Source organism: Dipodomys spectabilis, unplaced genomic scaffold, assembly GCF_019054845.1.
Source record: "Dipodomys spectabilis isolate Male_0828 unplaced genomic scaffold, ASM1905484v1 ptg000725l, whole genome shotgun sequence".
NCBI lineage: Eukaryota > Metazoa > Chordata > Mammalia > Rodentia > Heteromyidae > Dipodomys > Dipodomys spectabilis.
Genome location: NW_024871402.1, coordinates 13,485 through 32,730, shown reverse-complemented (window position 1 = coordinate 32,730; position 19,246 = coordinate 13,485).

Sequence of the window (19,246 nt, the reverse complement as noted above, 5' to 3'; positions counted from 1 at the left end):
GCCCGGGTGGAACACATTTCCACATTCAATTAAAACAGAAGCAGTCATTTCCAGCAGCCGCCCGCAGCCACCCCGAGGGCTGCACCATGGGGACCGGCGCTGGAAGCGCAGACCGGGGCTCGGCCCTGGCTGTCTGGGGACGGCAGAGGCCCCTCGGGGCCTGAGCCCGGGTCCCCACCACACACACGCGATGGCTTGTGATGCTTCAGAGCTCAACTGTGTCCGAGGTCACCCACGGAGGCTGTGTGAGGCCCTGGGCCACCGCACGCACCCCACTCACCCGCAGAGCACAGACCCTGCTCGGGAGACCCTGCCCAGAGCTGTGTGCTGCGTCCCCGCAGAACAGTGGCCCTGACGGAGACCTTGCAGAACCTGTGCTGGGCTGGACTTTCTACGTTATCTGCGGTAATCTTTGACTGCTACTCGGCTGGCAGAGATTTATTGGCTTGAAGGGTTTGGTGGCACTGGGGCTTGAACTGGGGCCTTTGCTCATGCTAGGCAGGCGCTCTGCTGCTTGAGCTGCACCTCTAGCTCTTTTTTCCCTCCGGTCTTGATTTCTGCCCCAGCCTTCCTGAACTAGGATCCTCCTGTCTGCTTCTAATTATAACTGGAAAATGGGTGCATGCCACTGAACCCAGCTCCTTGTGCTGAGGCGGAGTCTCAAGAACTTTGCTTCCCTGTCCGGCATGGAACCTCCTTCCTGCTGAGGAGCTGGGGGGACAGCCGTGAACCCCAGGTACCCCGCTCACAGCCACACGTTTAAAACACAGGGCAATATCTGCTCTGCCCCACGAGCTCATGCCTCCCTAGGCCAAATCTCCCCAAACAGTCCAGTTGGGACAGATTAAGTTTCACTGTAAACCCAGAAGCACAGCTTCATTTCTAGGCAAGTCATTTAAGAGTCTCCTAAACTCTACTGGCTTCCAGACTGGAAATCACTTCCCGGTAATCTTGGTTCCCCTCCACTCTGGAGATAAGAGGGCTAGGAGGTGAGCTCCCGGAGCAGAGGTGAGCAAAGGGAGGCCAGTGACTGTCCTTCGAGGAGGCTGAAAACAGATGAGTTAGCAGAGCCAGAGCTCTCATGAACACCACCAACCCTCCCGGAGTAAACGTGGTCTCCCTGGTAGAGGCCGCGGGGATGGCTGTGGCTTCCAGAGAGGCCCGGCCACCGTGTGGCGGGGACGGGGGCACACGGGGCACGGGGCGCGGTGTGCAGGGGGGGGAGTTGAAGCCCCGGAGGCTGCTCAGAGTGTGGCCTCCAGACCACAGCATCCACCAGAAATGCAGAGGTCCAGGCCCCACCCTGGGCCCAAACACTCCCCGGGGAAGGGGGAAAGTCTAGGGCTTGCTCAGTAGCCCCAGACATCATAACCAGGATCTTGAGGAAAGAATGTCCTTGGTCTTATCTTCGCAACCCCAACAACTAAGCTACCTGTCAGGAAGATGGAGACAAAGTAGGGACGGCACCAGAACGCAAAAGAAATTCCTCATATCCACAAAACAGACCCGTCACAGGCAGAAACACATTTCCCAAAGGAAAGGACATATCAGGGCTAGAGTCTGGCCCAACAAGAACAAAATCCTGAGCTTAAACCCCAAAAGAGAAAAGAAAAGGGATTATCTGTAAACTGAGGCACAACACACAATCCACTATGCTGCTGGATACAGGAAAGGTCAGAGGCAGACTGAGGTAGGGGTGAGAGAGAGAGAGAGAGAGAGAGAGGAGAGAGAGAGAGAGAGAGAGAGAGAGAGAGAGAGAGAGAGAGTCCATACAAACGCAAACCTAGGCAGAGCATAGGGAAAAGCCAACAAGCAGATAACCCCATTCCAGGAGTAAGGAAAGCCTCTTATAATTTTTCCCATGGCAAAATAACCCTAATAACATAAATTCAACACAAATAAGAGACAACAAAATAACAAAGTGATATGAAGAGAGAGATTGCCAAAATAACACCATTAAGGAACCAATAAATAACCTAAAAGTAGCAAGAAATACAGTTGCTCTATTGCAAATCAATTCTCTTTAGAATTCTATGTCCCTCTGTTAATCATTGAATAACTCATTTATTAGCATAGTTGCCAATATGTACTATAGAATGTTAGAAAAAGCAGATACAGAAGAAAACAGCCAGGTACCTGTGGCTCATTCCTGCAATGCTAGCTACTCAGGAGGCTGAGATCCAGAGTGTTGAGATTCAAGGCCAGCTTGGGCTTGGCAGCTCTCTGGAACTTTCCAGTGACGAGGGCCTGCAGCTTCTCACTTGGGGCTCTTCACACCCTTCAGCCTTTTTCCGGCTTTGGCTCTTCACTGTCTCTGCTTCTAATTTCTCTCAGCTGTCTCTACTTTCCATGGTTTTTCTCCTTTATCTCTTCAGCCAGCTGGAAAGAAGCCTTATTAGGCCTAAGTGGGGACCAGGTGGAGATAAGAAACCTTCCTGGGCTGGGAAGGTGGCCCCGTGGTAGAGCGCTTGCCTAGCACGCATGAAGCCCTGGGTTCGATTGCTCAGTACCACACACACACAGAAAAGGCCACAGTGGAGCTGTGGCTCAGTGGTAGAGCGCTTGCCTAGCACGCATGAAGCCCTGGGTTCGATTGCTCAGTACCACACACACACAGAAAAGGCCAGCAGTGGAGCTGTGGCTCAGTGGTAGAGCGCTAGCCGTGAGCAAAGCAGCTCAGGGTGGAAGTGGGTGCAGGACCTCCTCCAGCTCACCGAGGCTGGCGATGGGAGTCTCTTAATTAACAGTCGTGGCTGGGACAGTCTTCTGGAGCTGGGCTCTGGCAGCAGGCAGCTGTGGTTGTGCTGCAGCTTCCTCCAGGGATCAGGGAGGGTGTGGAGCGGCCAGGCTGGCACAAGGGCCGTCGGTCTGGTGGCTTGGTTGTTAGTCCCCTGCTCAAGGCAGCTAGGCAGTGGGGAAGGACCTAGCAGGTAAAACTAGGAAGTCAAATCATCCAGGCCTCCAACAGCTTAGGCTAGTTAAAGGGAAAATAAGCATGAGAAGAAGCTGATATACCAGGTCCAGTGGTTGGAGGGACATCATAACTCCCTCCCTGGGAGGCAGTTTAAGGCCAGCCTGAAGAGCTCACAGACTCCATCTGGGTCACGAGCCTGTCATCCCCAGCAATTCAAGGAAGTATAAACGGGAGGGTTGCAGCTCAGGCTTGCTTAGTAAAGACACAATGGAGGAGGTTGAGTGGTATAGAGCACTCACTGACAAGCACAAGACTCCAAGTTCAATCTCTAGTATCACCAAAAAAAAAGGACCCAAAATGACTTTTTACAATAAAGGCCTATCATCGACATTAAGGTTGTTCAGCCCCGATCTGCTCTTATCTGGTAGGCCTGGGGACAGTTGGGCCCTCCTATCGGTCTATCTGTCTCAAGGGAAGGTTCAAGGTGAGTTCTAAGCAGAAGCAAGAGGGGTGCATCTGGGCAGGCTCACGCCTATAATCCCAGCTACTCAGGAGGCTGAGATCTGAGGGTAGCAGTTCAAAGCCAGGAATGTCCACGAGATGCTCATCTCCAGTAAACTACTCAGAAAAAGCCAGGAGTGGCACTATGCTCAGATGGTAGAGCACTTGCCTTGAGCAAGAGAAGCTCAGGGACATTGCCCAGGCCAAGTTCAAGCCCTGGGGAGGGTGGGGGGTCGAGGGGAGGGGTGACGCCCTGGGGCCGGGACCTGGATTGATTGTGGACCAGGAAGTCCTGGCCTCCGTGGCACAGAGTGGGAAAAGGAGGTCCCAGAATGGGTGGGGAGGGGGGACAGGCCCAGGCTTAGTCCGGGCGCAGAGCGAGTTGCTGGGATGTTCAGCAAAGAAGCACCGGTGCTGTGCTGTGCTGTGTGGGCTGCAGTGAGGCAGACAGGCGTGAGGAGCCCCGCTGTCCCCCCCTGCGGGGGGGCTCCTCCTCCCCTGTCTGGGGGGCTCCTCCTCCCCCAGAGCGCGGGCAGGGAGGCCACAGCTGCTCCCGAGAAGACGCAGGCACAGCGGAAGCTGTGGGCGCTCTGCAGCACAGACCACAGAACGTCGGAAACAAAACCAGGATGCGTTTGCTAAAACTGCAGAAGGAGGGGCGGCGGCCGGCTCTGACAGCGCACAATGCTGTAAATGAGACTTCCAGAAGTCTGACTTAGCCAAAAAGCACAATAGGCACGCTCCAAATTGAGCACCACGCGCTCAGCAGCTTGAAGTTGTGCTTCTGCTCCCAGGTGACCTCGTGGCCGGGTCCGAGTGGCAGAGGGGGTTGAGGAGGGACCTGCCCGCTGGCCATTCTGGAAAGGCAGCCACAGTGCTAATTGCTTCACAATGAACTATGTGCTGGGCTCTGGGAATGATCGGTGGTTCCCACAAGGCCTCTCCATCCACACGTCGAGATTTGATTACTTTTTTATCACTAAATTAAATTCCTTCCCTTGCTTGTCTTGTCACGTTAAATCTCTTTAAATCTTAATAGGCTGCAGCCTCTCCAAAGCCGCAGCCACTGACGACAGTGTCTGGGACTCACCGGGCCCTGGAGGCAGAGGTCAGGCGGGCGTGAAGGGGATAAGGGGAGGTGGTGACAGGGGCCCCGCAGAGGCTCTCGCACAGGGGTGCAGAGGGCTCCGCAGGATGCTCTTTCCCAGAACCACTGCGGCCTGGCCGCAGGCTGGGCTTCCACCCTCCTCGCTTCCCATCCTCCAGCCACTCAGGCCTCCTGCCTGGGTGCCCAGAAACACAGACCTCTGCCTGCTGGTCACCCTGTGAGCCTGAGCCCAGGTGTGCACCCCATGCTCTGCGTCGGGGGGGGGTAACCATGCTCTGCGTGGGGGGTGGACCATGCTCTGAGTGGGGGGTAACCATGCTCTGCGTGGGGGGGAACCATGCTCTGCGTGGGGGGTGGACCATGCTCTGCGTGGGGGGGAACCATGCTCTGCGTGGGGGGTGGACCATGCTCTGAGTGGGGGGTAACCATGCTCTGCGTGGGGGGGGGGGACCATGCTCTGCGTGGGGGGGACCATGCTCTGCGTGGGGGGGAACCATGCTCTGCGTGGGGGGTAACCATGCTCTGCGTGGGGGGGGGACCATGCTCTGCGTGGGGGGGGGACCATGCTCTGCGTGTGGGGGGGGAACCATGCTCTGCGTGGGGGGGGACCATGCTCTGCGTGGGGGGGACCATGCTCTGCGTGGGGGGACCATGCTCTGCGTGGGGGGGACCATGCTCTGCGTGGGGGGACCATGCTCTGCGTGGGGGGGACCATGCTCTGCATGGGGGGGGACCATGCTCTGCATGGGGGTAACCATGCTCTGCGTGGGGGTAACCATGCTCTGCGTGGGGAGGGACCATGCTCTGCGTGGGGGGGAACATGCTCTGCGTGGGGGGGACCATGCTCTGCGTGGGGGGGGTAACCATGCTCTGCGTGGGGGGTGACCATGCTCTGCGTGGGGGGGAACCATGCTCTGCGTGGGGGGTAACCATGCTCTGCGTGGGGGGGAACCATGCTCTGCGTGGGGGGGAATCATGCTCTGAGTGGGGGGGTAACCATGCTCTGCGTGGGGGGGGAACCATGCTCTGCGTGGGGGGGACCATGCTCTGCGTGGGGGGGGACCATGCTCTGCGTGGGGGAAACCATGCTCTGCGTGGGGGGGACCATGCTCTGCGTGGGGGGTAACCATGCTCTGCGTGGGGGGACCATGCTCTGCGTGGGGGGGGACCATGCTCTGCGTGGGGGGGACCATGCTCTGCGTGGGGGGTGACCATGCTCTGCGTGGGGGTGACCATGCTCTGCGTGGGGGGGACCATGCTCTGCGTGGGGGGGAACCATGCTCTGCGTGGGGGGGAATCATGCTCTGAGTGGGGGGGTAACCATGCTCTGCGTGGGGGGGGAACCATGCTCTGCGTGGGGGGACCATGCTCTGCGTGGGGGGTGACCATGCTCTGCGTGGGGGGGGACCATGCTCTGCGTGGGGGAAACCATGCTCTGCGTGGGGGGGACCATGCTCTGCGTGGGGGGGAATCATGCTCTGAGTGGGGGGGACCATGCTCTGCGTGGGGGACCATGCTCTGCGTGGGGGTAACCATGCTCTGCGTGGGGGGGGAACCATGCTCTGCGTGGGGGGACCATGCTCTGCGTGGGGGGGACCATGCTCTGCGTGGGGGAAACCATGCTCTGCGTGGGGGGGACCATGCTCTGAGTGGGGGGGTAACCATGCTCTGCGTGGGGGGGGGACCATGCTCTGCGTGGGGGAAACCATGCTCTGCGTGGGGGGGACCATGCTCTGCGTGGGGGGGAACCATGCTCTGCGTGGGGGGGGGACCATGCTCTGCGTGGGGGGGGACCATGCTCTGCGTGGGGGGTGACCATGCTCTGCGTGGGGGGGACCATGCTCTGCGTGGGGGGGTAACCATGCTCTGCGTGGGGGGACCATGCTCTGCGTGGGGGTAACCATGCTCTGCGTGGGGGGACCATGCTCTGCGTGGGGGGGAACCATGCTCTGCGTGGGGAGGGACCATGCTCTGCGTGGGGGGGGACCATGCTCTGCGTGGGGGGGGACCATGCTCTGCGTGGGGGGACCATGCTCTGCGTGGGGGGGGACCATGCTCTGCGTGGGGGGGTAACCATGCTCTGCGTGGGGACCATGCTCTGCGTGGGGGTGACCATGCTCTGCGTGGGGGTAACCATGCTCTGCGTGGGGGGACCATGCTCTGCGTGGGGGGAACCATGCTCTGCGTGGGGAGGGACCATGCTCTGCGTGGGGGGGGGACCATGCTCTGCGTGGGGGGGAACCATGCTCTGCGTGGGGGGGACCATGCTCTGCGTGGGGGTAACCATGCTCTGCATGTGGGGGACCATGCTCTGCGTGGGGGGGGAACCATGCTCTGCGTGGGGGGAACCATGCTCTGCGTGGGGGAACCATGCTCTGCGTGGGGGGTAACCATGCTCTGCGTGGGGGGACCATGCTCTGCGTGGGGGGGGGAACCATGCTCTGCGTGGGGGGGACCATGCTCTGCGTGGGGGGGACCATGCTCTGCGTGGGGGGACCATGCTCTGCGGGGGGGGGGAACCATGCTCTGCGTGGGGGGGACCATGCTCTGCATGGGGGGGGACCATGCTCTGCGTGGGGGGGGACCATGCTCTGCGTGGGGGGTAACCATGCTCTGCGTGGGGGTAACCATGCTCTGAGTGGGGGGTAACCATGCTCTGCGTGGGGGGGACCATGCTCTGCGTGGTTGGGGTAACCATGCTCTGCGTGGGGAGGGACCATGCTCTGCGTGGGGGGACCAATGGCTCTGCGTGGGGGAACCATGCTCTGCGTGGGGAGGGACCATGCTCTGCGTGGGGGGACCATGCTCTGCGTGGGGGAACCATGCTCTGCGTGGGGAGGGACCAAGCTCTGCGTGGGGAGGGACCATGCTCTGTGTGGGGAGGGACCATGCTCTGCGTGGGGGGGACCATGCTCTGCGTGGGGGGGACCATGCTCTGCGTGGGGGGTAACCATGCTCTGCGTGGGGGGGACCATGCTCTGCGTGGGGGTAACCATGCTCTGCGTGGGGGGGGAACCATGCTCTGCGTGTGGGGGGTAACCATGCTCTGCGTGGGGGGGAACCATGCTCTGCGTGGGGGGGACCATGCTCTGCGTGGGGGGGGGACCATGCTCTGCGTGGGGGGGAACCATGCTCTGCGTGGGGGGGACCATGCTCTGCGTGGGGGGGGGACCATGCTCTGCGTGGGGGGGAACCATGCTCTGCGTGGGGGGGGGAACCATGCTCTGCGTGGGGTGGGAACCATGCTCTGTGTGGGGGGAACCATGCTCTGCGTGGGGGGGGGACCATGCTCTGCGTGGGGGGGAACCATGCTCTGTGTGGGGGGAACCATGCTCCTGCGTTGGGGGGGGGAGGAAGGTAACCAGAGACCTGGGTGTGTGTTATCTCTTGTCCAGCAATGGATACAATGTAATGAATTTTAAGAAGGTTCACTGCTGTGTTCTGCTTGCACCCTGGGCTGTGCGTGGGTTAAGCAGGGCATCTGCCTGGCCCTCCCCCCCTCCCCCACCTCGGAGCAGCAGGGACAGGCAGACACCAGCTCTGCCCTCTGCCCCGGGAGGTGGTCAGCGCGCACGGAACCCAGGGCAATTCCCAGGAGGCAGGGCTCATGCGGGACGGTCGTCCTCTAGCCGGAGGCCAGGCCCACCGAGTCTGCGGAGGCCCAAAATAGGCGGAGGGCAGGAGTCCGTGGGGCTGCCGAGGGCAGGCCACGAAGCCGGGGCTCCGACAGACTCACGGGGAGGCCGGATGGCTTGCTGGTGGATTCCGAGCAAGCAAAATGGAGTCCTGGGAGGGGCGGTGGGGCCACTGGGCTGGGCCGCTGGGAGAAGGGTCAGCTGGCGTGGGGGGCTCGAAGTGTGGGTTGGACAAGTGTTGGGGACCCGAGCCCCAGGAGAAGCAGCAAGGGTTGGGGGTCATGCCAGCCCAAAGCTGGACACTGTGTCCCAGGCCCAGACAAGCGGGAAAGTGCCCCTTGCGCCCTCGGGGTAGGAGCATCGTGCACATGGAAGCCCAAGGGCCCTGGGATGGGCATGCCCCGCCCCTCGAAGGAGATAGCCAATCAAGGACCAAAAAGCAAAAGTCTTGGTTCCAAAATGCAGCAAAGGAAGCCACCATTTAGAAACTGATGTTGAGGACATTTAAAATCTGGGATTCTCTCCTGTTGGTCACCGGGTCCCGTGTCCCTGACTGAAGCTCAGCCTGGGGGCCAAAAGGGCCCAGCAGACACCTCATATCACCTCCAAGGTCCGGTTGCCAAGTCGAGAATAGGGCTGGGGGCTGGGAATGGGGCTCAGTGGTAGCGTGCTAACCTAGAGCAAAAAAGAACCTCAGGGGCAGGGCCCAGCCCCAAGTTCAAGCTCCACCACTGGCAAAAAAAATAAAAAAATAAAGAATAGTAGGGCTGGGTCTCCTTCAAGACTGACCATCTTACACCAGTCCCACAGGGACCCGGAGGAGATGGCCACCAAGCTGACCACCGGGTCCCACAGGGACTGGAGGAGACGGCCATTAAGTTGACCACCGGGTCCCACAGGGACCGGAGGAGACGGTCCTCATGCTGACCACTGGGTCCTGCAGGGTCTGGAGGAGACAGCCCTCAAGCTGACCACCGGCAGCTTCCCAGGAGCCACAGCCCCTGCAAGCTGGGGCCACCCTAAGCCAAACTGACTGAAGGACACAGGGGTTTGGAGACAGAACGCAAGGAGCCACTGTGTCCTCTCCGCCAGCCCCAGGTGCCAGGGTGCAGCCAGGCCCCAGGTGCCAGGGTGCAGCCAGGCCCCAGGTGCCAGGGTGCAGCCAGGCCCCAGGTGCCAGGATGCAGCCAGGCAGGACTGTGGCCCCAGGCAGAGCCTGTGAGGCTCCACTTCAGCTCCAGGCACAGTGCTCTCCCTCAGCTCCTGGTGAAAACTGCACAGAAGCAGACAGGCAAGCAGAGCTAGAGGACCGCAGGGGGCCGAGCTGAGGCTCCCCTCACCCGCTTCCTGGAGCTGGTGTGGAGCTGCCCACCGCCGCCAACTCTTGGGCCTGAGGAAAGTTAGTTTCAGCCACTGATTTGAAAGGACAGTGACGCCATGGTCCCCTCAGGAGCCCAAGCCCCAGGCCCAAGCCACCAAGGACGGCCTCCAGCCCTCCTGCCCGGTCCCCCACCCCTGGCCTCCTGGCTTGCTCCCTGCTCAGGCCCTGCCCGCCTGCCCGCCACCCTCTGCTCCTGGAGTCCTGCCTCCTGCTGGCTCACCATGGGCTCTAGGAGTGGATCTCTCTGCAGCCCAGGACTGCACAAGCCTGGGCTGGAGGCCAGTAGCCTGGGAAGCATGGGGCTGGGCAGCACAGCCCCTTTTCCAAAGAATGCCACACTTGGCGTTCAGGGACCTACAACAACCGAGTGGTGGGCGCAATCACGTTAGTCCATCGGGTCCTCAGACAAGGTTCTGCTGCTGCCCACCATGCCCGGGAAGGAGGCCTGGCTGTCAGCGGGGGGGGGGGGGGGGGGGGGGCTGGGAGGGGCCCCGGGAAGGAGGCCTGGCTGTCAGGGGGGGGGGGGGGGCTGGGAGGGGAGGAGGGGAGGCATGCCTTCCCTGCAGCTCGGGCCCCAGGAAGGAGGCCTGGCTGTCAGCGGGGGGGGGGGGGGGGGGGGGGGGGGGTGGGGGGGCTGGGAGGGGAGGAGGGGAGGCATGCCTTCCCTGCAGCTCGGGTCCCGGGAAGGAGGCCTGGCCTCTGCCGTCTCGTCAGGAGCCTGGCCCGCTGTCCAGGAAGGCAGCCGGCCCTCCTGCACCAAGCATCCGGACCCCTTGGCCTTTCTCTGGGCTTCCAGATGAGCCAGCGGAGCCACTGGCTCTGGGCAGTGAATCCTCTGTGAATCCTGTGACCAGGCCAGAGAAGACCCTCCACACACACACACACACACACATCAGCATGCATGCTCACACGTCTACACAGAGACGTGCTGACACATCTACGTGCATGTGTGCTCACACATGTACACAGAGACATGATCACACATATACACATGAATGCTCACAGGTCTACACAGAGACTGCTGGCATGTCTACACACAGATGTGCTCACACATCTACACACATGTGTGACACATCTATACATAGGTGTGCTCACACATGTACACAGCAAATAACCAGCTTCCCAGAGCAAACAAAGCCCTCCTGCAGGTTGCGATTCTGAAAGGGCCGCTTCTTTTCATTGCAAACAGGTGAGTGAGCAGCCTGGAGAGGGCACAGGCAGGCTCTGCCCAGACGCTGTCCGGCCCGCTGTGTGCACAGCGCTCCCAGCCAGGCTGAGATGGCCAGCTGAGGGGCAGGCTGGCCAGTCAGCTCTGGGCGTGAGGCTGTCTGCCTGGGGGTCCGGGGGTCGGGCCAGGTCTTGGGGTGTCATACCCTGGGGTATGAGCTTATGGAGATGGCTACTTGGGACATGTTTCAAAGCACGAGAGCCTTCAGGAGGAGCAGAGACCAGCATCAAGCCTCGGGTTTGTTGGCACTGGGGCCGCTGCCTTGTGCTGTGTGGCACTTTGTGCAGACAGTTCCCTGCCCTCTGCTGGCCTTTCTACCAGGCCTGGGGTCCTGTGAGGTGGCCAGGGCTGTCACGTGGTCTCCTAACCCTCACAGATGGCCTCGGGCCGGCCTGGCCTCACTCAGCCTCTGCTTCCTCATCCGAGAGGGTGCTCAGACACACCTCCAGGGCTCGGACAGCAGGGCCTGCTGTCCTGCAGGGACAAGGACGGCCCCGCTGTCACTCAGGGCCTCTGCGTTGGAGGGAGGGGCCTCTTCACTTCAGTATGACACCGGTGTGTGCTGGTGTGCCAGCTGATAGGTGCAGGGTACGGCCCCTGCTGCCACCTAGTGGGTGTGCCCGGCACTGCAAGCCTGGCACGCCCAGGCCAGGCTGCATCCCACCCTGGAGGGCCCCATCCCAGAAACGGCCCCCCACTGCTGCAGCCCCGGGGGCTGCTGCGGTTCTGCTGTCCCCGCAGGGGACTGTTCTGTGCAGTCCAGGCCTGCACCCCAGCAGCCTGGGAGCTCTCACACCGGGGACACGCTCCCACGAGCCCCTCGGCTGGGGTCTCCACCACCGCGCAGGGTCATGGGTGTGGGGAGGAGCCCGTGCCTCCCCCTCCACATCTTCCTACAGACAAGCCAGTGCCACAACCGGTCCCCGTGGTGCCTGGGCATCGGCAGACCACACACACGCTAACGCAGCCGTTCTGGTTCCCCAAGTCTGCCCTCCTTTCCAGGAAGAAGGGAGCCACCCATCCAGCTCACGCTGAAGCTCACGGGACTGTCTAGGCCCCTCCTGGCCTGCCCCTGGCGTCAGGTCACAGGCAAGTGATGGCTGGAGATGCAGAGACGCATGGGGCTGAGGCTGGAGGTGCAGGCGGAAGGCGGACTGCTGCCTGGGGCCCGGCTCCTCCACCACCGGCCAGCAAGGGCGCCTTGGCAATTGATTTAACGAGAAGGGGCCCGGCCCGTCCCAGGCCCACCAGAGGGCAGCCTTGATGCTTTCCGCAAGAGGGAGACAGGTCCCAGGGCCAGGTCTGCCTCGGCACCTGCAGCCTGGCTGCTTTCAGCCCCAAGAACACAAAGGTCGGAGGGGCTGCCCAGGGCCGCTGAGTCCCGCCCGACCACTAGGTGTCGATCTTGCCTCACTGCGTGGGAGCCTCCAGAGCAAGGCCTGCAACCAGAAAGCAAGGCCGGGCTCTGGCCGGGCTCTGGCCGGGCTCTGGCCGGGCTCACAGGTTCTGTCACCCAGCTGAAACCCCCAGACCCTCCCACCCCGCTCAGGCAGGGGTCTCGGCACAGCCAGAGGCCCACAGGTTCAAGCGTCTGCGGTGGAGTCCTGCATTCACCGGCCCTGAGGCTGCCCAGGGACCCAGCGGGCACCAAGCCACAAGTGCAGCGCGCAGCTGGTGCTGGCACCTGGGAACAGCCCTCGGTGCTGCCCCTCCGCAGCCCTCAGTACTACCCCTCCCACAGCCCTCCGTGCTGCCGTCCACAGCCCTCAGTACTACCCCTCCACAGCCCTCAGTACTACCCCTCCACAGCCCTCAGTACTACCATCCACAGCCCTCAGTACTACCCCTCCACAGCCCTCGGTGCTGCCCCTCCACAGCCCTCAGTACTACCCCTCCACAGCCCTCAGTACTACCCCTCCACAGCCCTCAGTACTACCCCTCCACAGCCCTCGGTGCTGCCCTCCACAGCCCTCAGTACTACCCCTCCACAGCCCTCGGTGCTGCCCCTCCACAGCCCTCAGTACTACCCCTCCACAGCCCTCGGTGCTGCCCCTCCACAGCGCTCGGTGCTGCCCCTCCACAGCCCCCAGTACTACCCCTCCACAGCCCTCAGTACTACCCTTCCACAGCCCTCAGTACTACCCCTCCACAGCCCTCAGTACTACCCCTCCACAGCCCTCAGTACTACCCCTCCACAGCCCTCAGTACTACCCCTCCACAGCCCTCGGTGCTGCCCTCCACAGCCCTCAGTACTACCCCTCCACAGCCCTCGGTGCTGCCCTCCACAGCCCTCGGTGCTGCCCTCCACAGCCCTCAGTACTACCCCTCCACAGCCCTCAGTACTACCCCTCCACAGCCCTAGGTGCTGCCCTCCACAGCCCTCAGTGCTGCCCCTCCATAGCCCTCAGTGCTGCCCTCCACAGCCCTTGGTGCTGCCCTCCACAGCCCTCAGTACTACCCCTCCACAGCCCTCGGTGCTGCCCCTCCACAGCCCTCAGTACTACCCCTCCACAGCCCTCAGTACTACCCCTCCACAGCCCTCGGTGCTGCCCTTCCACAGCCCTCTCAGTACTACCCCTCCACAGCCCTCAGTACTACCCCTCCACAGCCCTCGGTGCTGCCCCTCCACAGCCCTCAGTACTACCCCTCCACAGCCCTCGGTGCTGTCCCTCCACAGCCCTCGGTGCTGCCCCTCCACAGCCCCAGTACTACCCCTCCACAGCCCTCAGACTACCCATCACAGCCCTCAGTACTACCCCTCCACAGCCCTCGGTGCTACCCCTCCACAGCCCTCAGTACACCCCTCCACAGCCCTCAGTACTACCCCTCCACAGCCCTCAGTACTACCCCCTCCACAGCCCTCAGTACTACCCCTCCACAGCCCTCGGTGCTGCCCTCCCACAGCCTCAGTACTACCCCTCCACAGCCCTCGGTGCTGCCCTCCACAGCCCTCGGTGCTGCCCTCCACAGCCCTCAGTACTACCCCTCCACAGCCCTCAGTACTACCCCCTCCACAGCCCTAGGTGCTGCCCTCCACAGCCCTCAGTGCTGCCCCTCCATAGCCCTCAGTGCTGCCCTCCACAGCCCTTGGTGCTGCCCTCCACAGCCCTCAGTACTACCCCTCCACAGCCCTCGGTGCTGCCCCTCCACAGCCCTCAGTACTACCCCTCCACAGCCCTCAGTACTACCCCTCCACAGCCCTCGTGCTGCCCTTCCACAGCCCTCAGTACTACCCCTCCACAGCCCTCAGTACTACCCCTCCACAGCCCTCGGTGCTGCCCCTCCACAGCCCTCAGTACTACCCCCCCTCCCACAGCCCTCGGTGCTGTCCCTCCACAGCCCTCGGTGCTGCCCCTCCACAGCCCCCAGTACTACCCCTCCACAGCCCTCAGTACTACCCCTCCACAGCCCTCAGTACTACCCCTCCACAGCCCTCAGTACTACCCCTCCACAGCCCTCGGTGCTGCCCTCCACAGCCCTCAGTACTACCCCTCCACAGCCCTCGGTGCTGCCCTCCACAGCCCTTGGTGCTGCCCTCCACAGCCCTCAGTACTACCCCTCCACAGCCCTCAGTACTACCCCTCCACAGCCCTAGGTGCTGCCCTCCACAGCCCTCAGTGCTGCCCCTCCATAGCCCTCAGTGCTGCCTCCACAGCCCTTGGTGCTGCCCTCCACAGCCCTCAGTACTACCCCTCCACAGCCCTCAGTACTGCCCCTCCACAGCCCTCAGTACTACCCCCTCCACAGCCCTCGGTGCTGCCCCTCCACAGCCCTCAGTACTATACCCCTCCACAGCCCTTGGTGCTGCCCCTTCACAGCCTCAGTACTACCCTTCCACATCCCTCGGTGCTCCCCCTCCACAGCCCTCAGTACTACCCTTCCACATCCCTCGGGAGCTGGCAGCTCCACAGCCCTCAGTACTACCCTTCCACAGCCCTCAGTACTACCCTTCCACAGCCCTCGGTGCTGCCCCTCCACAGCCCTCAGTACTACCCCTCCACAGCCCTCGGTGCTGCTGCCCTCCACAGCTCTCGGTGCTGCCCTCCACAGCCCTCAGTACTACCCCTACCACAGCCCTCGGTACTACCCCTCCACAGCCCTCGGTACTACCCCTCCACAGCCCTCGGTGCTGCCCCTCCACAGCCCTCGGTGCTGCCCTCCACAGCCCCCAGTACTACCCCTCCACAGCCCTCAGTACTACCCCTCCACAGCCCTCAGTACTACCCCTCCACAGCCCTCAGTACTACCCCTCCACAGCCCTCGGTGCTGCCCTCCACAGCCCTCAGTACTACCCCTCCACAGCCCTCGGTGCTGCCCTCCACAGCCCTCGGTGCTGCCCTCCCACAGCCCTCAGTACTACCCCTCCACAGCCCTCAGTACTACCCCTCACACAGCCCTAGGTGCTGCCCTCCACAGCCCTCAGTGCTGCCCCTCCATAGCCCTTAGTGCTGCCCTCCACAGCCCTTGGTGCTGCCCTCCACAGCCCTCAGTACTACCCCTCCACAGCCCTCAGTACTGCCCCTCCACAGCCCTCAGTACTACCCCTCCACAGCCCTCGGTGCTGCCCTCCTCAGCCCTCAGTACTACCCCTCCACAGCCCTTGGTGCTGCCCCTTCACAGCCCTCAGTACTACCCTTCCACATCCCTCGGTGCTCCCCCTCCACAGCCCTCAGTACTACCCTTCCACATCCCTCGGAGCTGCAGCCTCCCACAGCCCTCAGTACTACCCTTCCACAGCCCTCAGTACTACCCTTCCACAGCCCTCGGTGCTGCCCCTCCACAGCCCTCAGTACTACCCCTCCACAGCCCTCGGTGCTGCCCCTCCACAGCTCTCGGTGCTGCCCTCCCACAGCCCTCAGTACTACCCCTCCACAGCCCTCGGTACTACCCCTCCACAGCCCTCGGTACTACCCCTCCACAGCCCTCGGTGCTGCCCCTCCACAGCCCTCGGTGCTGCCCTCCACAGCCCCCAGTACTACCCCTCCACAGCCCCAGTACTACCCCTCCACAGCCCTCGGTGCTGCCCTCCACAGGCCCTCGTAGCCCTCAGTACTACCCCTCCACAGCCCTCGGTGCTGCCCCTCCACAGCCCTCGTGCTGCCCCTCCACAGCCCTCAGTACTACCCCTCCACAGCCCTCAGTACTACCCCTCCACAGCCCTTGGTGCTGCCCCCCCACAGCCCTCGTGCTGCCCCTCCACAGCCCTCAGTACTACCCCTCCACAGCCCTCAGTGCTGCCCTCCACAGCCCTCGGTGCTGCCCTCCACAGCCCTCAGTACTACCCCTCCACAGCCCTCGGTGCTGCCCCTCCACAGCCCTCGTGCTGCCCCTCCACAGCCCTCAGTACTACCCCTCCACAGCCCTCGGTACTACCCCTCCACAGCAATCGGTGCTGCCCCTCCACAGCCCTCGGTGCTGCCCCTCCACAGCCCTCAGTGCTGCCCTCCACAGCCCTCGGTGCTGCCCCTCCATAGCCCTCAGTACTACCCCTCCACAGCCCTCGGTGCTGCCCTCCACAGCCCTCAGTACTACCCCTCCACAGCCCTCAGTACTACCCCTCCACAGCCCTCAGTACTACCCCTCCACAGCAATCGGTGCTGCCCCTCCACAGCCCTCGGTGCTGCCCCTCCACAGCCCTCAGTGCTGCCCTCCACAGCCCTCGGTGCTGCCCCTCCATAGCCCTCAGTACTACCCCTCCACAGCCCTCGGTGCTGCCCTCCACAGCCCTCAGTACTACCCCTCCACAGCCCTCGGTACTACCCCTCCACAGCCCTCGGTACTACCCCTCCACAGCCCTCGGTGCTGCCCCTCCACAGCCCTCAGTACTACCCCTCCACAGCCCTCGGTGCTGCCCCTCCATAGCCCTCGGTGCTGCCCCTCCATAGCCCTCAGTACTACCCCTCCACAGCCCTCAGTACTACCCTTCCACAGTCCTCGGTGCAGCCCCTGCACAGCCCTCGGTGCTGCCCCTCCACAGCCCTCAGTATTACCACTCCACAGCCCGCGGTGCTGCCCCTCCACAGTCCTCGGTGCTGCCCCTCCACAGCCCTCAGTACTACCCCTCCACAGCTCTCAGTACTACCCCTCCACAGCCCTCGGTGCTGCCCCTCCACAGACCTCAGTACTACCCTCCCACAGCCCCCAGTACTACCCCTCCACAGCCCTCAGTACTACCCCTCCACAGCCCCCAGTACTACCCCTCCACAGCCCTCGGTGCTGCCCTCCACAGCCCTCCACAGCCCTCGGTGCTGCCCCTCCACATCCCTCGGTGCTGCCCCTCCACAGCCCTCAGTACTACCCCTCCATAGCCCTCAGTACTACCCCTCCACAGCCCTCAGTACTACCCTTCCACAGCCCTCGGTGCTGCCCTCCACAGCCCTCAGTTCTACCCTTCCACAGCCCTCGGTGCTGCCCTCCACAGCCCTCGGTGCTGCCCTCCACAGCCCTCAGTGGTGCCCTCCACAGCCCTCACTACTACCCCTCCACAGCCCTCAGTACTACCCCTCCACAGCTCTCAGTACTACCCCTCCACAGCCCTCGTGCTGCCCCTCCACAGTCCTCAGTACTACCCCTCCACAGCCCTCAGTACTACCCCTCCACAGCCCTCAGTACTACCCCTCCAAAGCCCTCGGTGCTGCCCCTCCACAGCCCTCGGTGCTGCCCTCCACAGCTCTCGGTGCTGCCCCTCCACAGCCCTCAGTACTACCCCTCCACAGCCCTCGGTTCTGCCCCTCCACAGCCCTCGGTGCTGCCCTCCACAGCCCTCAGTACTATCCTTCCACAGCCCTCCGTGCTGCCCCTCCACAGCCCTCAGTACTACCCTTCCACAGCCCTCGGTGCTGCCCTCCACAGCCCTCGGTGCTGCCCTCCACAGCCCTCGGTGCTGCCCCTCCACAGCCCTCAGTACTACCCCTCCACAGCCCTCGGTGCTGCCCCTCCACAGCCCTCAGTACTACCCCTCCACAGCCCTCGGTACTACCCCTCCACAGCCCTCGGTGCTGCCCCTCCACAGCCCTCGGTGCTGCCCCTCCACAGCCCTCGTGCTGCCCCTCCACAGCCCTCAGTACTACCCCTCCACAGCCCTCAGTGCTGCCCTCCACAGCCCTCGGTACTACCCTTCCACAGCCCTCGGTGCTGCCCCTCCACAGCCCTCAGTACTACCCCTCCACAGCCCTCGGTGCTGCCCCTCCACAGCCCTCAGTACTACCCCTCCACAGCCCTCAGTGCTGCCCTCCACAGCCCTCGGTACTACCCTTCCACAGCCCTCGGTGCTGCCCCTCCACAGCCCTCAGTACTACCCCTCCACAGCCCTCAGTGCTGCCCTCCACAGCCCTCGGTGCTGCCCTCCACAGCCCTCAGTACTACCCCTCCACAGCCCTCGGTGCTGCCCCTCCACAGCCCTCGTGCTGCCCCTCCACAGCCCTCCGTGCTGCCCCTCCACAGACCTCAGTACTACCCTCCCACAGCCCCCAGTACTACCCCTCCACAGCCCTCAGTACTACCCCTCCACAGCCCTCGGTACTACCCCTCCACAGCCCTCGGTACTACCCCTCCACAGCCCTCAGTGCTGCCCCTCCACAGCCCTCAGTACTACCCCTCCACAGCCCTCGGTGCTGCCCCTCCACAGCCCTCAGTGCTGCCCCTCCATAGCCCTCAGTACTACCCCTCCACAGCCCTCAGTACTACCACTCCACAGCCCTCGGTGCTGCCCCTCCACAGCCCTCGGTGCTGCCCCTCCACAGCCCTCAGTACTACCCCTCCACAGCCCTCAGTACTACCCCTCCACAGCCCTCGGTGCTGCCCCTCCACAGACCTCAGTACTACCCTCCCACAGCCCCCAGTACTACCCCTCCACAGCCCTCAGTACTACCCCTCCACAGCCCCCAGTACTACCCCTCCATAGCCCTCGGTGCTGCCCTCCACAGCCCTCCACAGCCCTCGGTGCTGCCCCTCCACAGCCCTCAGTACTACCCCTCCACAGCCCTCAGTACTACCCTTCCACAGCCCTCAGTGCTGCCCCTCCACAGACCTCAGTACTACCCTCCCACAGCCCTCAGTACTACCCCTCCACAGCCCTCAGTGCTGCCCTCCACAGCCCTTGGTGCTGCCCCTCCACAGCCCTCGGTGCTGCCCTCCAAAGCCCTCGGTACTACCCTTCCACAGCCCTCAGTACTACCCCTCCACAGCCCTCGGTGCTGCCCTCCAAAGCCCTCGGTACTACCCTTCCACAGCCCTCGGTGCTGCCCTCCACAGCCCTCGGTGCTGCCCCTCCACAGCCCTCAGTACTACCCCTCCACAGCCCTTGGTGCTGCCCCTCCACAGCCCTCGGTACTACCCCTCCACAGCCCTCGGTACTACCCCTCCACAGCCCTCAGTACTACCCTTCCACAGCCCTCGGTGCTGCCCTCCACAGCCCTCAGTGCTGTCCTCCACAGCCCTCAGTACTACCCCTCCACAGCCCTTGGTGCTGCCCCTCCTC